Consider the following 7,428-nt stretch of genomic DNA (forward strand, 5'->3'; position numbering starts at 1 on the left):
ACGGTATTGCATAGTTTAATCAAAATCATTAATATCTAATTTGTGCTTATATTAGGCGTTTTCCTTCATTTCCATAATTGACCAAAAGGCTCGAGGCCATTGGCTCATATATTATTGGTCAGTCCCAGAGGAACGTCATGGCACTATTATTATTATGTGATACGTTAGGGAGCATTTTTATCTTCAAGTCGATACTGAGATACCGCAGTAAGTCTTTAATTGCAATTAATTCGAGTCATTCTTTTAGCTTATTATATTTTGACGTGACTGGGTTAATACACAATTTATCATTTCAAGTGGTTTTAGGCCTGCATCAGTCGGGGGTAATGAAAAGTGGTCAACGGGACGAGCCACGCTGGTTAAACTCTGTTAAGCCGGGTCGGTCATTGTTAGCCAATCGGCAGGCAGAAGCTGTCGGTTAGCTTTCTGGACATTCGGTCGAGTTGTTAGTTAATAGATCATCGACTGACTTGGTAGGTCGATAATAATGGAAGTTGAGTATGTGGGTTTCTTGGTAGAGTCATCTTAGGATTGAGATGAAGATTCGACAGTAACGTACTTATAATTCTGTTAGACTTGGCTGGGTGTACAGGACCTTTGTGGAAGGACGGCGGTGTTATTCAAAAATGGGGGCCCTAAGAGCAATCATGCTGTGACCCTTGTGCGATTAGTTACCGTAGTTTGCGAGCTAAGCAAGCAAGGTTTGTTTCGGGTATGTGCGCGGCTAGGATCTCATAATATCACCACAGAATATGTAAAATATAACCGTTTCGTAGGCCTACTTTATTTTCCCTTACCCAAGGAGGTGTAACAAATAAAATCAAATTAGGCCTCTTTCATTTTTTTCATATCTGTATGCCTATCTAGGCCTACAAATTATGACAAATGTGAGAATGTACTGTATTTAAATTCTATAAAGCAAAAGGCACCTGTTATTTCAATAACAATAGCACAGACCCTGACTCCAGCAAAGACTGACAAAACAGAAGTTGAATTCTCGCTTGCGTATATTTTATTACGTCATCGAGGCATTCTATCTCCTCACCTTCCCATCCATTTTCTCAAAACGTTTTCGCTTAAATCTTGGGAGATGATAATAATGCCTATGATACCGTACGACAATGACTGTGTGGACCGGATTAGTATAAAGTTGAATCTGTATATTAATTTAGCATAGCCATTAACTATTAGTGTTATTAAAAAACATTGAAATTCTACGCTAAAAGATCGATATACTGAGGTAAGTTAGTACTCAGCAGTCATGAATTAATTAAGAGGTTTATCAATTTCTCAATTCTCCCGAATTAATGAATTTTCATGAAGCAATATGGGTCTCCATTGATGTTTTATTTATTTAATTTTAACAAGTTGGCAATTATCGAGGAATATTGGAATCTCAGTCGTCCCTAAATTAATTGAATATTCTTTTTTTTTTCATCACTAATCCCCTAAATCGAACAAACATGGAATTTTTAAGCAGTAATCATAGTAAATAGAAAATAATTAGGAATAAATGATCAGGACGAATAAAAAAAAGCTGTAAAGATAATAGCTTTCTGAACGGGTATATACACTTAATCTTGAGATTAATTGAATTTTCACCGGCCATTCTCTTAAATTTGCACTAACATGTAGTGCCCTTTAGCAGTTGGTGGATATAGATCAAAATCTCTTCTTACTACTACAAAACGATCTAACTAAGCATAATCTAAAATTAAAAACTTATAAAGATATAATGCAACTTTTTTTTTAAAGTGTCAAAATTGAAAGTTATTTATTTATTTTTCTAATTTAAATGTATCTGTAACTTATTGAAACTGCTTTTCTTTTCCTGTAGTATCATTGATCGGAAATATATTTATATGTGGTTTTTTTTTTTATATAAAACAATAGTTTCATAATAATAATAATCTTCATCCACACCGTCTATATTACCATAATAATAATAATAATAGTCCGACGTTCTTATATAGCGCTTCATGCACAAAGCCTCTAAGCGCTTCACATTACTACCCGGTCATTGGATCAAACACATATGGAACACATACTGAACACCAAATTAAATTATTAAATTAAATTATATTATTATTCCATAATATTGCAGCTAGTAATCAGTGCAGTTGTGTTGGAACCTACCAGGTACCCACTTGTACTCCTGGGTGGAGAGAGGCAACCGTAGATAAAGTGCCTTGTCCAACGATTTGCACAGCGAAAGTTTCGAACCCCCGACCTCGAGGGTTATTTATTTATCATCATCACCAATCATTATCATTATCACCACATCATCATTATCGTCATAATTATCATCATCTTCATCAATCATCATCATAATTATAATTCTATTACATGTTTTTTTTTTAATTTCCTGAATTTGAGTAGATTTGTAGTAAGCTAGACAAAGTAGATTACATTAAAATATAACATAACATAAATGAAGTATAAAAATGTTTACTGCTTCGGTCGGCAACTACATGGGTCACAACCAACGTTTGGGTCGTTGAAGAACTTTTGAGGGTCGTCAGAGCGCAAAGCTGGCTCTAGAGAAAGAAGGATTTAATAAGTGTTGCAATTAACACTAACAAAATCAAAGGATTCCTGTCAAAAAATCGAACCAAAACGTATTATAAAGGGTTCAATAAAATGACTATTTCTTAAATTTTCTCCTTAATTGTTTTGACCTGTGTTACGAATTGATAAGCTTGATAAAACTTCCTTGTTACAGTGGTGTACCCTGAGTAGGCGTCGCCATTGTCGCTCTTTTTTTTTTAAATCCCAGCTCATTTCTATATGCAAACTTGTAAACTATAAAATGTGTCAGCAATTGAAATTTTGCATTTTCGATGCAAAAAAACCCAAAATTTTAAAAATAACAGGAAAAAAAAAAATGATGCAGCCTAAAAAAAAACGATGAGGGAGGGGACGGGAAACAAGAATTGTTTTTTATTTGGCCTTATAGTTCAATAGTTGCATGAAGGAGCTGAGTAGTATGCATGTCTATTCGTTAATTGGTGACGCTCTTTAAGAATTATTGAACATTAAAAAGACGATAAGAAAAAAATGATAAAGATAACAAAGGAAAATAATTTACATGGCAAGATAAACAGTTAATAGCGGGGACACTAACTTATCCATTAAAATTGAATTAACTTTATATCTTCTTGTTATCGAAACCATTAAATAAAATGATAACAGAATAATGATGTTTTGAAATTAAATTTGATCATTTGCGATGTTTTACATTGTTTGACGAAATATTATCGCTTCCATTAGATAAGCGTAACAATGATAAGATGGATTCAATATAGTGATATCATGTTAATGAGAAAAAAATATATAGACTGGGAACTACAGTCATTAGAACAGAATACTTTCATGACGAAATTGGAGCTCACAACAGTGGCGTATCCAGTGGTTAGTCTTCTCCAGTTAAAAATGTTGGAAGGAAAAAATAATAAATAAAAAATGGGACCTCATATCATCTTATTTTGTGAGCTAGCGTCCCTCACATAATCATCGATCCCTCCCCACTTCAACTTCGCGCTAACCTATCACCCCCTCCATTTCAAGTCTCCAGATACGAGATACGCCACTGGTTCACAATGCAGCGCTAACAGTACAGACGCAATGAGGCTATTATTGTACTTATAATTATTTGCCATCATATACTAATTTGAGTAAGAACAACATGTTTGTGCCGATTTACCGTCCAACTAGACGCGTGCACAGCCCAATTTGTGTAAGGACAAAATGTTTTTGCCGATTTACCGTCCAACTTGACGCGTGCACAGCTCAATTTGAGTAAGACAAAATGTTTGTGCCGATTTACCGTCCAGACGCGTGCACAGCTCTGAATGAAATATATCGTTGCACCATTCTTTTAAATTTCTTAGCATTATTGGCATATTTTGAGTTCCTATCTATGCCCATTAAAATATCGTTAAAAATAATTTTACAATAACACGAGTCTACAAAATATTGGACGAGGACTTGTCACGCTACAAAAGCAACACATGTGAGAATTCATTACCGTATTCAAATTACGTTAGTACAGTAAAAGGAACAGCAGAGAATAGGTAAGTCAATACGATACGAAAATGGAATGTCTACATCCATCACAATTTAGCATGTATTCAGGGGTGGCGCCAGGATTTGCCCGACGGGGGTGGGGGAGAGGTCCCCGACGAGGGGTCAGATTTCCCCGACGAAAGCAAAGTGGACGTGATCGAGCTTCGATTAAAAGGCTCCGAAAATTTTGACAATTTAGAGGTTTCAAAGGCTTATTTATTCGATTTTATAGTCTACCAATATGTAGAAAATACATATAATTTTTTTTTTCTCCGCGACGAATTATATTTGGACTGGGCATCACAGAATGAGTATAATAAATGATACAACTGGGCGGATTCATGGGGGGTGTGGGCGTTATCGAGCTTCGATTAAAAGGTTTCGAATGTGGTCCAGGGGGAATCCCCCGAAAATTTTAACAATTTAGGGGTTTCAAAGGCTTATTTAATCTATTTTAGAGTCTACCAATATGTAAAAAATAGGCCTACTAGTTGTAGGCCTATAGGATATAGGAAGTATAGCTTAATTAAATAAAACATGTGTTACGAATAGTATACAAAGGGTACGGTATGCTTATTCCTTCATGAATAACACGAACACATTATATGATGCAATATGAATAATAATGACTAAAGTCATATTATATTTATACGAAACCCACTTTAGGCGGCCTTTTTGCGAGTTACTATAAATATGTGTCAGGATGGTGTCAGCATAATGTATGAATACGTTGAAGTAACAATTCCACAAGCCACGTCATAATAATTATTATTGAGCCGGCAGACATACTTTCGTTTCTCCTGCTTGGTTGGTTTCGATGAAGCACCTGCCCAAATCACATCGAGCCACGCTTGCTCTAACCAGACACCAGAATGCATACTGCCCGCGCGCCATCTATGACGTCACATTTGGGACGTAGTGCCACTTTAAATGCTGTTAAGCCCCCATTAGTCGTTATATTTAGCGCTATTAGCCACCTGATGAAACGTTAGCTACCTCATAAATCCTCATCAATTTAAGGATGATGTATCATCCAATACGCTTTCCTTGATCGTTATGCTATTGCTACATACATTTTGATAGTAGATCAATTATAATAGAAGTATTATTAATTAGCAAATGCATACAGTAAGCGTAAAGTTGTATGTAGATGTATTTTAAGGGTACATTTAAATGATAAAATTTAATTAGGCGGTAATCTTTGGGGCTTATTACCCTTCGTGTACTCCAGATGCTCGAATGCAGCGAATGTTCGTTGTTTTACATGCAGCACCTTATCACCGGTGCCAAATGCTTCCACGCGCCTGTTGGTTGTAAGATATCCTGCGTTACCCGTCTGTACTTGATACTCCCGGTCGACTCTCTCATGCCGGTTACCATGGATGCACGGATGGCTTTCTGTGTTCTCCCTTTTCGAGAGTCTGTCTTCCTAATAAACCCTACTACCCCTTCTCTTTGCCTCAAAAAGCCACCAACAATCTGCTATCAGAATTCATCATTTACATAGGGGCGAAAAAGAAAAAGAAAAAGAAAAAATATATCTCCCAAAACTTTGCGGTGGCAGCCCCCGGACTCCCTAGAGTAGTATTATCGTGATCGGCCCCACTTTCGCCCCCCCCCCCGCCTTTTTATTAGTTTTATCAGCTTTCAATGAGTATAGGCCTAGGGGACTCTTTCGTTCGCGAGGTAAAAGTGATTGCTCTTTTTTAAAAACAGACAAAAGATTAAAAAAAAATATTCCTTAATCATTGACAATTTGCGAAACAAAATAGCGCCACCATCGCATCACATTCGGGAAAACTAAGATAAAAAACAAACCGGCCCTGTTTTCTAGCGCTCAACATGTGGCAGACAGTTCGAAATTGTCTTTTAATCCTAATAAGTGACGTTTATCATAGAGTTATGATTCAAAGTAAAATGATAGTCCGTCCTAGAACTAGCCGACTCCTCCGCTTCAATTACTTCTGCATCTTTGATTACCGCTGTCTCATGGGCATAAGTAAGACCGATTCGATAATTGATGTTAAATTAGGTTGTTAACATACTCCAATAGCCATTTCTCTTTTGATGTTGCGACTACGACTAACACACAAAGAAAAGACTGATACAGCACTGTGGAGTCACATTTTTTTTACTAACGTTTCGCTATGCCTTTCAGAGCGCATACATCGGCCGTAACATGGGACCACTAAAACAGTATTCTCTTAATCGATTGTGATGAAGTTTCGGCTCCGCATGCTCAACTGACATCTATTAAATATCTAATAAATTACTACTTTAAAATGGTTTAGTTATTCGAGAGTGTCATGTTAATATGGCATGATTGAATATAGTAGTGTATTAGGCCATTTATTTAAAAATATTTGTTTCTCGTACCTCCCGCGTCGATGTAAAACCAGTACCGTATCGGCGACAGCGATTCCCCGACGAGGTGTTCAATGTATCGGACAGGGGGGGGGGGGTCCCAGTTTGGCGACGAGAGGTCCAAAGTTTACACCCACCTCATGGTTCGAGCAAACTTAAAGAATAGGCATCAGTGTTTTCCAATAAAATATTTGAATTCTTCACCGATGGGGTTCAGGTTTTCCCGAGGATAATGGAACCCCACTGGCACCGCCACTGAGCAAAACACACACACAAACACACACACAAAATCCTATCGAAATCCAATCATCCTCTCAAAAGCAACATAAGCACACAATGGTGGAGCCAGGATTTGCTTGAACGACGGTGCTAGTTGTTCGCCGATGAGGTGGGGAAGGGTGGCCTGAAAATCTCCAACGGAGACCAGTCAAGTCTAGGGCAGGGGACTTATACACATCTAGATGTGTATAAGAGACAGGAATAGGTAAGTCAATACGATACGAAAATGGAATGTCTACATCCATCACAATTTAGCATCCATGTATTCAGGGGTGGCTCCAGGATTTGCCCGACGGGGGTGGGGAGAGAGGTCCCCGACGAGGGGTCAGATTTCCCCGACGAAAGCAAAGTGGGCGTGATCGAGCTTCGATTAAAAGGCTCCGAAAAGTTTGACAATTTAGAGGTTTCAAAGGCTTATTTATTCGATTTTATAGTCTACCAATATGTAGAAAATACATATAATTGTTTTTTCTCCCCGACGAATTATATTTGGACTGGGCTTCACAGAATGAGTATAATAAATGATACACCTGGGCGGATTCATAGGGGGTGTGGGCGTTATCGAGCTTCGATTAAAAGGTTTCGAATGTGGTCCAGGGGAATCCCCCGAAAATTTTAACAATTTAGGGGTTTCAAAGGCTTATTTAATCGATTTTAGAGTCTACTAATAGGCCTATGTAGAAAATACATACTTTTTTTTCTCCCCGACGAATTGTGCTT

The 7,428-nt window shown here is 37.5% G+C and overlaps 1 long non-coding RNA gene across 1 annotated transcript in view; it reads left to right on the forward strand.

Annotated features, from left to right (window-relative positions):
• Nucleotides 1-113: 113 nt before the first annotated feature.
• Nucleotides 114-7,428, forward strand: part of LOC117123277 — a 27,758-nt gene continuing 20,443 nt past the window's right edge. The window contains exon 1 of the long non-coding RNA XR_004447834.1: nucleotides 114-207. This is a non-coding gene — a long non-coding RNA (uncharacterized LOC117123277). The remainder of the gene's footprint in view (nucleotides 208-7,428) is intronic.

The sequence above is a fragment of the Anneissia japonica genome, unplaced genomic scaffold, assembly GCF_011630105.1.
Source record: "Anneissia japonica isolate Jap-2015-1 unplaced genomic scaffold, ASM1163010v1 scaffold1949_len687591_cov173, whole genome shotgun sequence".
NCBI lineage: Eukaryota > Metazoa > Echinodermata > Crinoidea > Comatulida > Comatulidae > Anneissia > Anneissia japonica.